This window comes from Pongo pygmaeus, chromosome 5, assembly GCF_028885625.2.
Source record: "Pongo pygmaeus isolate AG05252 chromosome 5, NHGRI_mPonPyg2-v2.0_pri, whole genome shotgun sequence".
Classification (NCBI taxonomy): Eukaryota; Metazoa; Chordata; class Mammalia; order Primates; family Hominidae; genus Pongo; species Pongo pygmaeus.
This window is the reverse complement of record NC_072378.2, coordinates 9,174,757-9,193,823: the sequence shown is the minus strand read 5'-3', so window position 1 is coordinate 9,193,823 and position 19,067 is coordinate 9,174,757. Positions and strand designations below refer to the sequence as shown.

Here is a 19,067-nt window from a genome sequence, read left to right as displayed (position 1 = left end):
TGAAAAAAAATGCTTACTATATTTGTCACTAGTTTCTTCTTATATAAACAGAATATCTAAATCATAACATTTTAAGCTAAAACAGCACTTTTGAAAGTTCAAGTTCTCTTGATCTATAAAAGTAATTTGTGACTGCACAGTAAGCAAAACAAAGGTTACCAATCCATGGCCCAAATTATTAAATAGAAAAGACCAAGGTGGGCATGATTATTTTTACATTTCTGACAGATGCAATTTTTCACATGCTAATACTTCACTGGATGGTGGGAAGGGTTAGGAGAAGTGGATTGTCACGGAAATGTAGATGCACTTGTAGAAATTGCTTGCTGGAATGCAGGAATGAGCTTTGATCCTTCACATACAGCTTCTATGTAGAAAATCCAATGTGTAATGTAGAGATGGAAAAACCCCTTTCTTTTTGTTTTTATTTAAAATGATTTTCAGTCATGTATCTGAAGCTTGAGCACCCATTAAAAAACATCAGCATCCCATAAAAGTAAGTTTGCACTATGAAAGGCATATGTTTGTAGGCCGCTGCCACGCTGCATCCTTCTGTTTCAGCATCTATAAAAGGAAGTGCCTGGATTATATACTATTTAAGGTCCTTGAAGACAGAAAATTCAATATTGTTATTAAAAGGAAGTTTTGATGGATTGATGAAAGGGTGCATATGTAATAAAGGCAGTATCATGAAATATTAACTAGGTGCAGTGTATGTGGGAGTTCCCTGTACTTTTGGAAATTTTCATAATTAAATATTGAAAAGTACAATGTTGATTAATGATATTCTACAGTATGTACTGGTAGATAAGAATTGATACATGCATTTACATTATTTAGTATTTACAGTAATATCTGAAGTATCAGCTCCATTTTATAGATGCAACTGAGAAAAGAGAGAGGTTTTACCTACAATAACCCAACTAATTAGCCAAAGATTATAAAATGAAAAACAGCTCCTGATTGTTTGTAATAAAAATTCAAATTAAGTGTGTGTGTGTATGTATATATATATATACATATATTCTACTTGCCAAGTAATTATTCATACTTTAGGCATGTATCAAATGTGCTCAGCAGCACGTTAATGACACTGTTCAATTTTATAGAAATTTATAGTTTATAAAGTAGTTTCAGATGTGTCGTTCTCATTCAATTATCGAAACAAAACTGTGTGATAGGTCAGGTAGGAGATACTATCTATATGTTAGCAACGAGGCCTCTCATCACAGAGAAATATGTTGATTTTCTTAGGGTAATCAAACAAAAAATCAGATCATGGCCCAGAATCCTGGTTGTCTATCTCCTATTGGAACTGTGTAGACTATAAAAGAAAAGAAGGGACTTTACTTAGAAGCAACTAACAATCAAATTGGCAAGATATGTCTTATAAAGTAATCAGAAAATAAATTTAAAACATTAGCAAATAGGTTCTTGGTTCTGTAAGAACACAATAGTCAGGAACGTACTGAAGAAATTCACAGTAAGAAAAAAGGCTGCTGTTTGTTAGTTCCAAGATGACTGATCTTCAGATTTTTTACATCGATGTCAATTCAGAAAAATTTGAAATACAAAAATTTTATTTTTTATCAGTAGTTCCCAAATTCTCCAGCAAATTTGGTGGTATACTAATGATCCTTAAATTCATTTTTTTCCAAAAAATGAATCTTGGTCAAGCATAGGAACTCATACCTGTAATCCTAGCACTTTGGAAGGCCCAGGTGGGAGGATCACTTGAGGCCAGGAATTTGAGACCAGCCTGGACAACACAGCAAGGCTCCAACTCTTCAAAACATCAAAACATTAGCCAGGCATGGTGGTGCATACCTGTAGTCCTAGCTCCTTGGTAGGCTGAGATGGGAGGATCATTTGGGCCCAGGAGTTGGAGGCTGCAGTGAGCTATAATCAGGCCACTGTACTCCAGCCTGGACAGCAGAGCAAGACCCAGTCTTTGGGGAAATAAATGTGAATCTTGGGATGGTTCACTTATAAACTGGAATAATCCCCTTATTTGTACTTAGGACCATCTAATTAAAGTCCATATTATCATCACCATGACCTCAATCTGCTCAACCTGTTTTTGAAAGGAATGCCCCTATGACTGCAGTATAGCAAGAATATTTAGGAATTTACAATGACTTTGAACAATGTGAAGTTATAATAACAGAATCCAGACAAAATACAAAATTTCCTTTTCAAATGCAATAACAATTGCTGATGTTGAATTAAGGGAATTAAATTACATGGTTTGATTCTATTTTCCTGTGTTTATACAACCTTAAATTGTCAAAATAAAATTTCAGTTAAATATATTTTTTCCATTGTGCTCTTTCATGAAGAAAAGAAAAAAAATAAAAGTAGCAAAACTAAAATGTTAAGTATGGAAAAATAAAATTATAAGGTCATTTTCGATTGGCTCATTTATTAGGATATTATTACTGTATAATTTTAAAAAGGATAGTTAGATTTTCTTTGATGTCTGTACACAAATTTGATTCTGTCAACAATCTATTTGGCATTAGCCAAAATAGTAGAATGTATGGTTAGATTTATAGAAACATGCTACATTATCTATATAAGATAAACTCATAGATGCATAATAGAAAATCTTATGTAATTATAGATCATTAATATATGATGCTTGTATATGAATAAGAAATTAGAATATGAAAACAATAAAAATTATTTAAAATTACAATGCACACTGAGGCTCTAGGAAGAAAGCCCTTCACCTGTAAGGGAAGCAAGCCTGCATAAACACATTGGATATTTCCATCCCTTCTGATTTCTTCTCTAATCCGTTGTGGAAGGGAGATCATTGGCACCTTAAAAGTCTTAGGTGAAGACATTAGTTTCCTCATTTCTAATGACTTTAATTGAATGTGTAGTGTGTATATGGAACTATAATTCTGTCCAGAGGTTGCTTGTCAAACCATGTTTTTATTGTAATTACCTGATTTGTTCAGCTTTAATCATATTTACTTTTGAAGGTTAGCTGTCCTGCTCAGACACGGTTAGTTGAAGAAGGGAAAAATACATAACACCCACAGGCAGAAAGCCTAAAAGAAAGAAAAAGGAAGAGAGTATTGTCTTCCCATTTGGAAAATAAACAGAGCCAAGCTGTCACTTACAAATTATTGTAAACTGACAGATCATATTATTTCCTTTCACTTCATTGCATTTCATAGTCACTTTTGGCATTTGATGCTGACTTGTAACTTTTGGGAAAGAAGGCTTATCATTCTTCTTTGAAGATTTAATTGACTTTGATCTTGTTAGATGCCAATGATGATGAATCTATTCACAAATAGACTTAAAGAGAGAAAGTTGAAAATGGACAACATCCCTCTTTTCCATGATTTCCACTTAGGAAACGAATTTAAGTTAATTTTTCATCACATTTCTACATAGTGTGGAAACCTTGCCAAATTCATCTACCGCGCTCTGGGTTAACTTTTGTGAAGAAGTGGTATTTTAACACTATGACTCCAGTTAATGCCACAAGTCTATTGGATTATTATAATCAGTCAACATCACTTACAAATACTTATTTACTTTCTGATACGTTCACATATAATCAATACAGAGCAAACTACCCAATTATATCTTGATATTGTTATCAAGAGGGAACCAACCTAGCTAGTGGCTTCATCTTGGTACCAAGTTGAAAATGATATTATTAATGGTGTCAAGGAAAAGAAAAATGAGAAATAGCAAGATGAAGAAAATTAGCACTAAAAGCAACTTTTAACTAGTATATAATAACCAGTAGAAGGATTTGATAGGAAATCTAAGACAACTGAACACTTTTGTACAAGGCAATAAGAAGATATCACACGATTGTGTCCAAAAAAAGAAAATTAAAAAAATTCAAAACAAAAATAGCCACTTTGAGGATCCACTTATCTATTGCTTATATAATACAAAATCCCCAAACTTAGGGGTCAAAATACCAACCATTATTCTATTCCTATGTTTTATAGTTTGAGTAGTTGATTATGTTCAACTAGGTGTTTCTGATTCTCTCATGCATTTGCACTCTGACAATGGCTAGAGCTAGAGCTAGCTTAAAAGGTTCTTCACTCACATCTGGGACCTCAGCTGGGCTGTTGGCCAGAACACCGATATATAGCATCTACATACGACCTGGGTTCAGGTTGTCACAGAGAATGAGCATTTTAATTTTTTCTTCTCAAGGAAGTTCCTACTTCACTGAAAGGGGAGGCCAGCACTAGTCACTCTTGCTATAATTGGGTCAGTAGGCACAGATTCTGAAAGTTGCTTATGGGATCCATTTGACTATCACATGTAACAATGTTTACAATCTTAGCTTTTATAAGTAATAAAGTTTATTCTTTCAGTGCATGTGCCCTGTATTTGTTTTACATTTCAATGTATTAAAAACTCAAGTGTCCCCCTTCAGAGACTCTACCATCTCAGTACCTTAATGATATTAGATGCTAAATAAATATTTACTAAAATCAATGATAACTGTTATGGTTCTACATCAGATGAGAAATGTTGGATTATACTTCAATTAAATGAACTTAATTTAAAATTCTCTCCTAGAGAGATAAGAGGCATTACAGAGCCTATTATCAGCAAATCAAACCGTCAACTAAAAACTGAAAAATCTATGAGGTATCAGGCAGCAACTGATAAGACTTCAGGGACAGCTGGATGGCAGTGTTATTGATTTTTAAAAATTTTTCAATATGTTTACTTGATTGGTGCCCTTCACACCATCTAAATCAAATCTATCAAATCTTGGCATTTTGCTCTGATATGGAGTAATAATGAAGTATTAGAAGAGGTGCCAACTTGGAACAGCATTGGCTGAACAGGCTGAAATAGGTGTTGAAGTATTGACACCAGGTACCATTTCAACCCCTAGGCATGCTGTGAGCTAGCACAGAATGAACTGAACTATGTGCCTGAGTTATTGGCAAACTACTTTTAATCATGAGCTACGGTTGAGTCAAGCCTACAACTCATTCCACTCACTTTCCTTATGGCAGTATCAAATAAACTTGGAAAAAGATGCAGACTTTTATGTTTCATGGAACAAAATCTTCATGGACAAGACTGACAAAAAACTCAGAATCTTGGGCCCTGTTCTTTTATTTTTATTTTTTCACATCGTAGATATAAATGATTGAAGTTAGTCAAGTTTTTAATTTTTAATTATGTGCATATATAGTATGTGTATATATACATTTATAGGTTCATGACATATTTTGACACAGGCATGCAATGTGTAATTATCATGTCAGGGTAATCGGAGTATCCATTACTTCAAACATTTGCCCTTTGTGTTACAAGTAATCCAACTATACTATTTCAGTTATTTTTAAATGTACAATTAAATTGTTATTGACTATAGTCACCCTGTTGTGTTAGCAAATGCTAGGTCTTATTCATCCTATTTTTTGTATCCATTAACGATCCCCACCTGCCCATCACATGCCTGCACCCCCCACTATCCTTCTATACCCTCTCCATGAGTTCAATTGTTTTAATTTTTAGCTTCACAAAGAAGTGAGAATATGTGAAGTTTGTCTTTCTGTGCCTGGCTCATTTCACTTAACATAATGACCTCCAGTTTCATCCATGTTGCAAATGACAGGACCTCAATCTTTTTATGGCTGGATAGTACTCCATTGTGTTTAAATAATCACATTTTTTATCCATTCATCTGTTGGTGAATACTTAGGTTGCTTCCAAATCTTGGCTATTGTATTTTTTGAGGAACCTCCAAACTGTTCTCCCTAGTGAGTGTACTAATTTACACTCTCCCATCAACAGTGGACAGGCCTTCCCTTATCTTCACATCTTCACTAGCATTTGTTATTGCCTGTCTTTTGGATAAAAGCAATTTTAACTGGCATGAGATGATATCTCATTGTAGTTTTGATTTGCATTTCTCTGATGATCAGTAACGCTGAGCACCCTTTCTTATACCTGTTTGACATTTGTTTGTCTCTTTTTGAGAAATGTCTGATCAGATATGTTGCCTGTTTTTAAACTGAATTATTAGGTTTTTTTTTTCTATAGACTTGATCGAGCTCTTTATGGATTCTGTTTATAACTCCCTTGTCAGATGGGTTGTTTGCAAACATTTTCTCCCATTCTGTGGGTTGTTTCTTCACTTTGTTGATAGTTTCCTTTGCTAGGCAGAAGCATTTTAACTTGATGTAATACCATCTGTCCATATTTGCTTTAGTTGCCTGTGCTTGTGGAGTATTACTCAAGAAATCTTTGCCCACTCCAGTGTTCTGAAGAGCTTCCCGAAGGTTTTCTTTCAGTAGTTTCACAATTTGAGGTCTTAGATTTAAGTCTTTAATCCATTTTGCTTTGACTTTTGTGTTTTGTGAAAAATAGGAATCTAGTTTCATTCTTCTGTGCATGGATATCCAGTTTTTCCATCACCATTGATTGAAGAGATCATCCTTTTCCCAAGGAATGTTCTTGGTACTTTTGTCAAAAATGAGTTCACTGTAGATGTATGTACGTAGATGTAGATGTATTTTATTTAAGATAGTTTTGGCTATTCTGTGACTTTTATAGTTCCAAATATATTTTAGGATAGTTTTTTTTATTTCTGTGAAGAATGTTTTTGGTATTTTGATAGAGATGGCATTGAATTTGTAGATTGCTTTAGTAGTATGGGCATTTTAAAAATATTCATTTTTCCAAACTATGAACATGAAATAACTTTCCATTTTTTGAGGGTCCTCTTCAATTTTTTGCATTAATTTTATATAGCATTTATTGTAGAGATATTTCACTTCTTTGGTTAATTCCTAGGTATTTTATGTTATTTCTAACTATCATAAATGGAATTAGTTTTCTTGATTTCTTTTTCATATTGTTTGCTACTCATATATAGAAATTCTACTGATTTTTTTTTTTTTTTTGCTTGCTAATTTTGGATCCTGCAGCTTTACTGAATTTGTTTGTCAACTCTAATAGTTTTTTTTTTTGGTGGCATCTTTAGGTTTTTTCAAATATAAGATCATATCATCTGCAAACAAGGATAATTTGACTTATTCCTTTCCAATTTGGGTGCCCTTTATTTCTTTCTCTTGTATGATTGCTCTAGCTGGGACTTCCAGTACCATGTTGAATAACAGTGGTGAAAGTGGGCATCCTTGTGGTGTTCCCAATATTAGAGGAAAAGGTTTCCGTTTTCTCCCATTTAGTATGATACTAGCTGTGGGCCTTTTATTATGCTGAGTTATGTTCCTTCTGTACCCAGTTTTTTGAGAATTTTTATCGTGAAGGGATGTTGAATTTTATCAAATGTTTGTTTTAGCATCAATTTAAATGGTCATAGGGTTTTTGTCCTTCATTCTGCTAATATGATGTTTCACATTGATTGATTTGCATATGTTAGCCATCCTTGTATCCCTGGGATAAATCCCACTTGGCCATGATGAATAATCTTTTTAATGTGTTGTTGAATTTGGTTTGCAAGTATCTTGTTGAGGATTTTTGCATCAATATTCATCAGTGATATTGGCCTGTAGTTTTATTTTCATTGCTGTGTCTTTCTCTGGTTTTGGTATCAGGGTAATAGTGGCCTCATAGAATGAAGTATCTGGAAGTATACCCTCCACCTCTATTTTGTAAAATAGTTTAAGTAGGATTGGTATTAGTTCTTCTTGAAATCTTTGGTAGAATTTAGCAGTGAAGGCATTGGGTTCCAGTTTTTTTGTTTTGTTTTGTTTTGTTTTTCTGGGAGACTTTTTATTATGGCTTTGTTTTCATTACTTGTTAGTGGTCTATTCAAGTTTTGGGTTTCTTTATGGTTCAATCTTGATAGGTTGTATGTTTCTAGGAATCTATTTATTTCTTCTAGACTTTTACATTTATTGGCATACAATTGCTATTGTAGCCGCTAATGACCCTTTGAATTTCTGTAGTATTGGTTGTAATGTCTCCCTTTTTCATCTCTAATATTATTATATTATTATTATTTTTGAGACAGAGTCTCACTCTGTCACCAGGCTGGACTGTGATGGTGCGATCTCAGCTCACTGCAACCTCTGCCTCCTGGGTTGAAGCGAGTCTCCTGCTTCAGCCTCCCAAGTAACTGGGACTACAGGCGCATGTCACCATGCCCAGCTAATTTTTGTGTTTTTAGTAGAGGCAGGGCTTCACCGTGTTGGCCAGGATGGTCTCAATCTCTTGACCTCATGATTCACCCGCCTCAGCCTCCCAAAGTGCTGAGATTACAGGCATGAGCCACTGTGCCCAGCCTCTAATATTATTTATGTGGATCTTCTCTCTTGTTTTTCTTAGTTAGTCTGGCTAAAGTGTTGTCAGTTTTCCTTATCTTTCAAAAAAAACCAACTTTTTGTTTCACTGATCTTGTGTGTTATTTTCTTCATTTCATTTATTTCTGCTCTGATCTTTATTATTTTCTTCTCCTAATTTTGGGTTTGAGGTTGCTCTTGTTTTTCTAATTCTTTAAGCTGCATCACAAGGTTATTTATTTCAAAATTATCTTCTTGTTTGATGTAGGCACTTACACACGGCTCTCTCAGTGCGGCTTTTACTGTATCCCATAGGTTTTGGTGTGTTGCGTTTTCATTATCATTTGTTTCAAGAAATTTATTTCCCTTCTTAATCTGTTCATTAACCCACTGGTCATTCAGGAGTCAGTATTTTAATTTAGTCTTTAACAACTACTAAAGAAAATTACTTGTGTATCATATTGTGAAAGGAGAACCATTTGACTTTTGATGTGGCTGTAAGTACCTAAATCAGGAAAGACTCATTCAAAAAAATCACACGCTATGTATGTCTCAATAGCAGAAGAAATTCAGTGTTGGAATTTGCAAAGATGATAACCGAAGAGACAAATGGGGAATAGTGAGTCAATCCAAGGACCAACAACAACAGGAAAAAGGTATTGCCTTTAGGACTGGAGGGACAATGAAGGTTGTGATCTTGACAGAGCCCAGAAGTCAGAGCTTTACATCGAGAACCAGCATGGAGGCTGTCCAGCATCAACTGGGACCATGAAGTGACAAGTAGTAGTCTGGTGGTAGCTGGAGACACAGAGAGACACTGTTACTGTCAGGGACATTCCATGTTGAAAGCAGAAAAAGAAAGGGCAAGATTCCTGGGCTTCTCCCCTCTCTCTGCTTTCTAGTCTTCCATAGGTACCTCCTATTAGCTAAATATATGGGAAGTGACATATCAAAGGATCTGGGACTGTTCTTCACTGAGAGAGAGACCAGAGCTGGAAGAAAACAGAGAACACATAAGGATAGCCAAAGCTATCCAAAGTAAAAGAAACACAACTGGAGGAATCATATTACCTGACTTCAAATTATACTAGAGAGCTATAGTAACAAAAATGGCATGGTACTGACATAAATACAGACACATAGGCCAGTGAAATAGAATAAAGAACTCTGAAATAAATCTATACATCTACAGTGAACTCATTTTTGACGTAAGTGCCAAGAACATACATTGGGAAAAGGACAGTCTCTTCAATAAATGGTGCTGGGAAAACTGGATATCCATATGCAGAAGAATGAAACTAGACCCCATCTCTGACCATACAAAAAAATGGATTAAAATGGATTAAAGATTTAAATCTAAGACCTTGCTGAATCTCTTCAGGACATTGCAGTGGGCAAAGATTTCTGAGTAATACTCCAGGGAAGAAAGAAGACAGAGAATACCCAAGACATCAAACAAACAAACAAAGAAACAAACAAAAAAACTGACTCAGTACTCTCTTAGCATGATTCTGCTACAATTTATGCTTGTATAAGCTTATGTTCTAGCTATGCTGAAGTACTGAAGTATATGTAATTTCCCAAACTGTGCTATGTCTTGAATCTGTGCCTTTGCCCAAGCTGCTTTCTTGCTGGCAATGCCCCTTTCATTTACATCCCCTTGGTTGATAGCTACTTATCTTTAAAGATTTGTTACTCTGAGACCTGTCCTAACCACCTTTTCCTATTCCACTAGAATTAGACACATCCTCCTTTTTGCACCTATTGTACTTTCTCTATATAAATATCATAGCGTTTCATCATTATAGTTAACATGTCTACCCTCTCCTACTAAATGGTAAGCTGGAGAGAGTAAGAGCTTATTTTCATTGTTTCAATGTTTATGACACCTATCACAGTGCCTGGCTTATAATTCTGCACATAAACAGGTAATGAGTGAATGAGTGGTTAGATGGATAGTGGACAGAATCCCAGGAGATCTAAATAAATACTTACTCACATCCTGCCTTCACAGTCTAGTGTTTCTACTACAATTCTAACCCTTCACTTTCTGATATTGAGATACATATTAACTACTTTGTTAATTGACTGCAAGGAGGAGAAATCCTTTTCTTTATTGATAGGCTCTTTATTAACCTCCTATTTGACTATAAAAGACTATTTTAGGAGTTAAGAAATACTGAGGAATGTATAGTCTAACTGAATCTTTTGAATGACCTCAAACCAATTAATTTTTTTATGTAGGCTGGCATTAGTACATACTAAAATAATTTGTATTCTGGTTAATATATTTAACTATATAACTGAATAATTTAAAAAATCTACTATTCAATAAGCAAATCAATAAGTACATGATGGTTAATTTTATGTGTCAACTTGATTGGACCATGGAGTGCCCAGATATTTAGTCTAATGTTTCTTTAAATGTGGGTCAGTATTAGTACATATTAAAATAATTTGTATTCTGATTAATGTATTTAGCTATATAACTGAATTTATTTTAAAAAACAACTACTATTCAATAAGCAGATCAATAAGTATGTGATGTTAATTTTATCCATCAACTTGATTGGGCCATGGAGTGCTCAGATATTTAGACAAACATTATTCTGTGTGTGTCAGTGAGTTTTTTTTGGATGAGGTTAACATTTTCATCAGCAGACTAAGTAAAAAAGATTTTGCTCTCTAATGTGGATGGACCTCATCCAATCAATTGGAGACCTAGATAAAACAGAAATGTTAACCCTTTCTGCATTAAGGGGAAACTCCTCCTGCCTGGCTGCTTGAGCTGGAATTTTTTCTGCCCTTCAGACTTAAACGGAAATATTTGCTCTTCTTAGAACTTGAGGCTGCCGACTTTTGAACTGGGACTTATACCTCATTGGCTCTCCTGATTCTACAGCTTGCTAACCGCAGATCTTGGGATCTCTCATCCTCCATAAACATGTAAGCTAAGTTCTTATAATATGTATTTTTATATCTCTCTATCTATTATCTATCTATCTATCTATCTATCTATCTATCTATCTATCTATCTATTTATCTCCTATTGGTGCTAATTTTCTGGAGTCTCCTGACTGATACATATTTTGGTACCCAGAGCTGTTTTAGAGGACATAATTTTAAGAGTATTTTCTGAATTGATTCTGGGATTTCTAAAATTGGCTCCTTAATTTGCTTAGATTTAAATATACTAGTAACTCAATTTCCAGTGGTAAAGAGAGCACTGATAGTCTATGGCAGGCAATACAGATACATAAGATGTCACCATTAGAAATTCTTAATCAACCATTTAAAGGAAACAAAGATCTGGGTAACTGTGTAATGTGATATTTTTGAACATTTTCTGAAAACTAACAAATTTAATGAGATGGGCTGGCTGAGCTTATGGTCTGAATAAAGTGGGAAAAGAAAAGGATGATCTCAGGGATTTGAATTCTCAGCTCAAACATCACATACATAACTTGAAATCTTCTATGTGTGCCTTCAAGGAAACGTTTATCTCCATTAAGGGCTGAGATTGCTGAAAGTCAAATGCAGAATCTCATTCTGTGACTAGTTAAATTACAATTCAAGTTGAACTTCCAGCCTTGAAAGGTGTCTACAATTAAAGTGAGGGCATGAAGTGGAAACAAATGGGATCCTGAAAGCTAGAATGAGACAGCTTATGCCTGTCCCATCATTATATTTGAAAGCACATAACTGGTCTGGTTTTACAGATTGACAGCTGGCGAGGAATTTTGCCTCAGGATGCATCATACCTCAAGTATAAGCCATATCTAATTTAGATAACACTTAGTTGAGACTTTGGACTTTAGACTTAGAGTTGGGATGAGCTAAGAATTTTAGGGCTATTGGGATGAAATGATTGTATTTTATATGTGAGAAGGCCAAGAATTTAAGGGGGTGAGGGAAAAGTGTTAAGGACTGTATTTAAGGGGGTGAGGGAAAAGTGTTAAGGACTGAATTCTGTTTCCTCCAAAAATGTATATGATAAAGACATAACCCCCAATGTTATGGTATTCAGAGATGGAGCATTTTGGAGAAAATTAGGTTTAAATGAGGTTATGAGAGTGAAGTCCTCATAAAAAAAAAATAGTGCCCTCATAAGAAGAGACACTGGGGAGTTTCCTTCTCTTTTTCTACTATGTGAGGAATTGTGAGGAGGTGGCCATCTGCAAGCCAGGAAGAGAGCCCTCACCAAAATGTAATCATGCTGGCATGCTGATCTTAGACTTCCATCTTCCAGAACTGTGAAAAATATGTTTATGTTGCTTATACCATCTAGTAAATGGTATTTTGTTATGGTAGCCCAAGCCAACTAAGACATTGTACCAATCTAGATGATGCCATTAGTTTTCAGAATCTACTCAAACCAAATGAGCACATGAGCTTTGTTTCCACTAGCAGCATAATCTACATTGCTTCTGCATCTTGAGAAACCTGTGTGTAACAATATTTAAATTGGTATCAAGTTGAATCAACCAAAATATGTTTAAATGTCCCACATAACGTATATTATGAGCTATGGTCTATGGGAAATTATTATTGGTGAGAATCTGTAAAGCAGGTGGCTATCATTTTGGAAACGTAGTCCAAAACTATATAGAGTCAGGGTCTTGCTTACTGTGTTGCCCAGGCTGGAGTGCAGTGGCATGATCATAGCTCACTGCAGCCTGGACCTCCTGTGCCCAAGTGATTGATCCTCCCACCTCAGCCTTCTGAGTAGCTAAGGTGCCACCTTGCCTGGTTATTTTTATTATTATTATTATTATTTTTTAGTAAAGACAATGTCTTGCTGTGTTGCCCACACTGGTATCAATTTTCTTGGGCTCAAGCAATCCTCTCTGCTCAGCTTCCCAAAGTCCTGGTATTAAAACAATATTTTATGCCACTTTAAGTTTATAGGAAGAAATGTACATTTCTAGAATAAGATTTTTTATAATTAAGTAAATCAAGTGCATCATATTGACATTTAAATTAAAGGTTCGACAATTTATAAAATCTTCAATTTCTATATCTTATTACACTATTCAACATAATTTGTAGCTGACACATAGTTTCTACTTTAACATGATGGTATTTCCCAATGGCACTTTTATTTCTAAATTCCCATTCTCTCTATTAAATATTTAAGCCAATGTTATTTAGATCAAACACTGCACTTCCCCCTGGAAATTTGTTTGTAGGCTCTTCTATTTTATCAACTCTTCATTACGATTTGATCTTATATAAATTATACTCATAAGTCAAATGTTTTGGCAAACAGAGACGTTTCACAGGTCAGATTTAAATGGTGGCAACAAATATTTTGAAATATTTAATAGTTCAAACTTTTTAGTCATTTTTTCCAAATGTGTAAAGCAAGCAAACATACTTAAAATAGCAACAGTAAAAAGTCAGTGTACTAAACAGAGACAGTCAACAGCTGGTAGAAAATTGAATTGAACTTTGTCCAGACACAATAGAAAAAGGAAATTAAAGGCTTCAAATTGCTTATAGCAGACCAGAGTAAATCCAAATGCATTTTGGGGTCATTAAAACATCTTGAACAATTTTCCAAAGATTTTAGTACAAGAAGCCCCCACCCCCCAAAAAAAGAAAATTTGCTAAGCATTACTTTCCTATCATATTTCATAAGAAATTTAATCCATATGTTTCGGATTCATTCATACTTAAGTCATCAAACAGTTTTTGTGCAAGAGCTATTTGATTTCTAAGAAATCATTTGAGCCTTTTATAGAAGTCCACTCATTTTCTTTGAAGTAAGTTTTGGAAAACTGAAAATACTTGACTCACTGTTTAAACTTAGCTTTTAAGGTTTTGTACAATCATGGAACCTCAGATTTTAGAAGAGATAGTAAACATAATCTATTCCAACATCCAACCCAAAATAGAATGTCTCTTAAAAATCTTTGGCAGATAAAAAAATTATTTACTTCTTGATTTTGCAGTGATAAGGAACTCATTATTTCAGAAGAAATTTTATCCCATCAAACCTCATCTTCTCTTTTATCCTATCACAATTATTCGGCATTCATAATATAAGGCTGTGTGTGTGTGTGTGTGTGCACATGTGTGAATTATGACTGACTTCTTTTTTTAGAGAGCTTCCTAGTACTTTACTGCTACTTTGTCTTGATTTTGATAATTTTAGAATTTAGCTGATGTAGAGAAACTAACTCAAGTTTGATACACTAATAATTGTTCTTAGAAAAGCTTCATTACATTTTTGTTTAAATATGTAATAGACAAAGATGTATATTCTGCACAAATAGTTCCAATTCATCTAGATCACACTTTATGAGAAAATATTAATTCCCCAATTTATGGATGGGGAAACCAAATTTCAGAGAATTAATTTGTTTTAATGATGCCATGTGACTATCTCATAGCTCTTTTATTCAAACTCAGGTCTTGATTCCAAAGCCCTGGCTTTTTCCCTTCTACATTGAACTTAATCCCAATTAAAATTTTCATATTTATAAGGGCTTTTTCTCCATGTAGTAGTTATAAAAACAAACTGAATTTTACACACTTACATTATATGTCACTGCTACAGAATTGTCTAATTATGTATTATGAATAGGGCGAGTCACATGAAAGTACTGCTCTGTCACTCAAAAATGTTTAGTATCTGCAATTGTATATGTCCAATTAAACATGTAGATATACTTGCCTCCATGTTTGTATTAAGTTTTGTAGTAGAACATTTCTGGTAATGCATACATATAAGCTCAGCATATGAACAAATCTGATTATAGTAAAAAGTGGCTTATTCAAAAGATAGAAGTGAAAAAATCATGGACATTTGTCTATGTGTAAGTATTTAACTGAACAAATAATCAAACACTAGTGCAAATTATGCAGGAAATGCGAGGCTTTGGAATTATTCTTCTCTGACTTCACTTTATTTACTGAGAGCCAACTACGTGACAAGCACTGGGTCCAGTCCTCGCAACATGAGAATGAATAAGTCACTGTTTCTCTTTCAGAGCCTTTAGTTTTTTGTAGGGGTTATTTTCTCTTTTATTATTCATATTGCGGCTCAAGTATTCAAATCCAGATTTCCTGGCTATATTTCTGTGGGTTTTGTTTTTGTTTATGTTTTTTTTTTCTTCTAACTCTTAATTCTCTTAATTCTTGGGTGGCCCACTGGTTTTCTAGTTGGAAATGTGACTTCTCTCAGCTTCTTTTAAAAATATCTCTTTTAATTTTTTTGCTTTCTGTTTTCATGACTGGCATTGAAGTCTCTCTGGTGGAAAGCATTCTTGTTACAAGTTCTGAATTTCAGTTTCAAAAATGTTATTGCTCAAATTATCTAATTAATCATCAGAACTTTGTGTTGTCCTTAGAAAAATATCATTTTCCATACTTGCAGTGAAATCATCAAACAAAATGTCAAAGCACCAGAATATTCAAAAAGTAAGAAACAAGATATGATTTTACTAGGTATAATTTTTAAAATATTGATGTTTAAATACAATTTAGTCATAACCTTCACTCAACATTTATTGAGTACCCACCTTATTGGTAGCAGGAGGAAACTGTAATAGAAGTTTTAAGGTAATCTCACATTGAAGAACCATTTTTCAGGAGAAGAATTGGATAATGTGAAAGAAAGCAAATAATAACATAGCTGTAGATGTGATTATTTAAATGATCCTTGTGATGAAAACCAGGAATGGTTGTAGTTGAAAGAACAGTAGGCTGTAGGTTGGCAAATGCAGATGTGGAACATTTTGGTATGATGAGTAATAATTATAGTGTATGAGTAGACATATCATCTTTTTTCATTTTTTTAATTTTTATTTTTTTGTCACCCAGGCGGGAACGCAGTGGTACTTGGCTCACTGCATCCTCCACCCCCCGGGTTCAAATTATTCTCCTACCTCAGCCTCCTGAGTAGCTGAGATTACAGGCGTGTGCCACCACAGGTAGCTGATTTTTGTATTTTTAGTAGAGATGGGGTTTCACCATGTTGGCCAGGCTGGTCTCGAACTCCTGACCTCATGATCTGCCTGCCTCAGCCTCCCAAAGTGCTGGGATTACAGGCGTGAGCCACTGTGCCTGGTCCGCAAGCAGATATATTTTCTAGGCAAGGAATATGAATTGAGATATTACACGAGACTAAAATAAGCATGTCAACAGGGATTACAGAATAAAAACAATAGAATGGAAGGTGCTTTAGAAATTACCTCATTCAAACATTATGAATTTACAGAGAATTACACAAAAGCTCCAGTTTTTCCCAGGTAACATCTCATACAGCTGGTACTGGATTCTAAAAATCAGAACTCTAAATCCAATACTTTCTCCATTTGTGTGAGTGATGTTATTTGGTAGGGTATGATCAAGAGAATGTAAGAGAGCAAAGTGAAAGCTTTGAAGATCCATGTTACAATTGTATTCACTGGTAAATTCCAAGCTGTGTTGCTTAACTGTATGATACATTGAACAGATATGTGAACTTCTTGAATTAGAAATCTATCAATAGATGTGAAAGGAATACATTTTTCATTCAGAAAAAGGTATATACTTAAAATAAAAATCCAATGTGAAATTTTACAATTAAATTGATAGCGTAATAAATAAAGAGTTTAGCTGGGACTCCAAATGTTGGACTGTGGATCAGACACGTTTGGGATCCAGGCAAGAAAATACCTGAAGCTGGGTGGAGAAAGTAAAAAGTTTGCCAATGATTATGTTATTGATCTAGGGTATTAAACATGGATTGTGTGTATAATAAATCCTAAACCAAATCAAAGGCAGTCCTATTTGTGAAACTGTCGGAACTATTCATTTAATTTATGATACCAGGTTGCCAAAGCTATTAAAAAACATATAGAAGGATCAATCATCATTTGAAATCTTTGAAAAAAATTTTATAAAAACCATCACAACTGGTTTTTGACTTGGGGCAAGGAGTTGGACAAGTTTGCACAGGATCTTAGAGCTGATGTTGTTATTTCTCTGTGGATAAAGAAAGATAAAGTTAAATGTTACATTAACAAGAAACTCAGGTAGAGCAGTAATTTTATGTATGAATTGTTAATACTCCTTAGAATTGGTTCTTTCTTTATATGTTTTCTTTCAGCTAATATATTTTCATTTTAAAAATTTATCTTTTAAAAGTATTAAACATCATATTTTATTCAGTTAGCAACTATATTACTAGACCTATAGAGATGAAATGGGGAAAAAATCCAACTTCTGAAATATAATTGTCTCCTTTTGCTTTCCAGAACGGTAATTGAGGTGCTTTCTTTTGTAATAAGTCATTGGGCAGATCTAGGTCTGATCTCAGATTCCAGGGTTCTTTCCTTGTCACAGAGCTTCCTCTTTCTACTAAACTGCTAATAGTGAGTTTTAACAACAACAACAACAACAAAATAATAATTTAATTTGCTTGCACAGTGCAGGTGGTTGCAACCAAAGTATAATTGATGTATTCAGATGACTTTAAATGCCAGGTGGTCATTTTAAGGTCATTTTTATACATCCTGATAATTACGAGTAGCAGAGACTCTGCCAAGATTTGCATAACTACTAAGCATCCTTACATATGTGACGGCCTTAGATCCTTTCAGCAGCCCTGTGAGACTGTCAAATAAAAGCAAATACCAGGAAGATGAAATTACGCTCCCAAGGCTGTAGGAATACTAAGTAGCAAAGATCAAATTTTAACCCAAGCTCCCTGGAAACCACTGCCCAGCTTTCTGAGTGTTCTAGCCATAATAAAGCAGGGAGAAGGTCAGAGAGACAGAGCATAAGAACTCTTAAAATTGTTTATATCAATGTCTGTATAATTTCATCACTCCAACACTGAGAATAAAAATTATAAAATGTTGAGAGTTTCACCAGGCATATGCAAATGTTGGAGTCACTATCCTTTATTTTTTTACTAAAATACATAATTATTAAACCCTAAATGCATTAACACCAGAGTTACTCAAATCTAAATACAAATGCCTACTTTTTTAAAAACTATGTGAGTTGTCACAGATCCTTGCTCATAAAGTAAGAAAATGTGGCACATAGACACCATGGAATACTATGCAGCCATAAAAAATGATGAGTTCATGTCCTTTGTAGGGACATAGATGAAGCTGGAAACCATCATTCTCAGCAAACTATTGCAAGGACAAAAAACCAAACCCCGCATATTCTCACTCATAGGTGGGAATTGAACAATGAGAACACATGGACACAGGAAGGGGAACATCACACACCGGGGACTGTTGTGGGGTGAGGGGAGTGGGGGAGGGATAGCATTAGGAGATATACCTAATGCTAAATGATGAGTTAATGGGTGCAGCACACCAACATGGCACATATACATATGTAACAAACCTGCACGTTGTGCACATGTACCCTAAAACTTAAAGTATAATAATAATAATAATAATAATAATAATAAAGAAAACAAAACCTTATAAGTCCACAAAAATATAAATAAAATAATCAATAAAATGGTTAACTTTTGTATAAACAGCTCACATCTGAGAGTGACTTGCCAAGGTGGACAACTAAAACTTAGGGAGCTTAAACTGAGCCTGAGTCTCCTCCCTAGGTTCAGAGTGACTTCTGCTGCAAACATTTCCCCAGAGGAAACAAAAATGCCAATATTATTGTTTTTTAAAAAACATGTAGTATATATAACTACATAACATATTTACTTGGAACTATTTGGTGTATCTATATAGTTCTAATTGTTAGTTGATAATCTTTTTCTAAATCATTGTGCCAAACTCGAGAACCCCAAAGAGTACCTGAATTCTAACTGAACATTATTTATCTAATTAAAAA

General features: G+C 34.4%; 1 long non-coding RNA gene across 1 annotated transcript in view; it reads right to left on the bottom strand.

Annotated features, from left to right (window-relative positions):
* Positions 1-7,529: 7,529 nt before the first annotated feature.
* The window catches only part of LOC134739643 (uncharacterized), a 56,192-nt gene continuing 44,654 nt past the window's right edge, over positions 7,530-19,067 (bottom strand). Inside the window, exon 2 of the long non-coding RNA XR_010126508.1 lies at positions 7,530-9,056. This is a non-coding gene — a long non-coding RNA (uncharacterized LOC134739643). The remainder of the gene's footprint in view (positions 9,057-19,067) is intronic.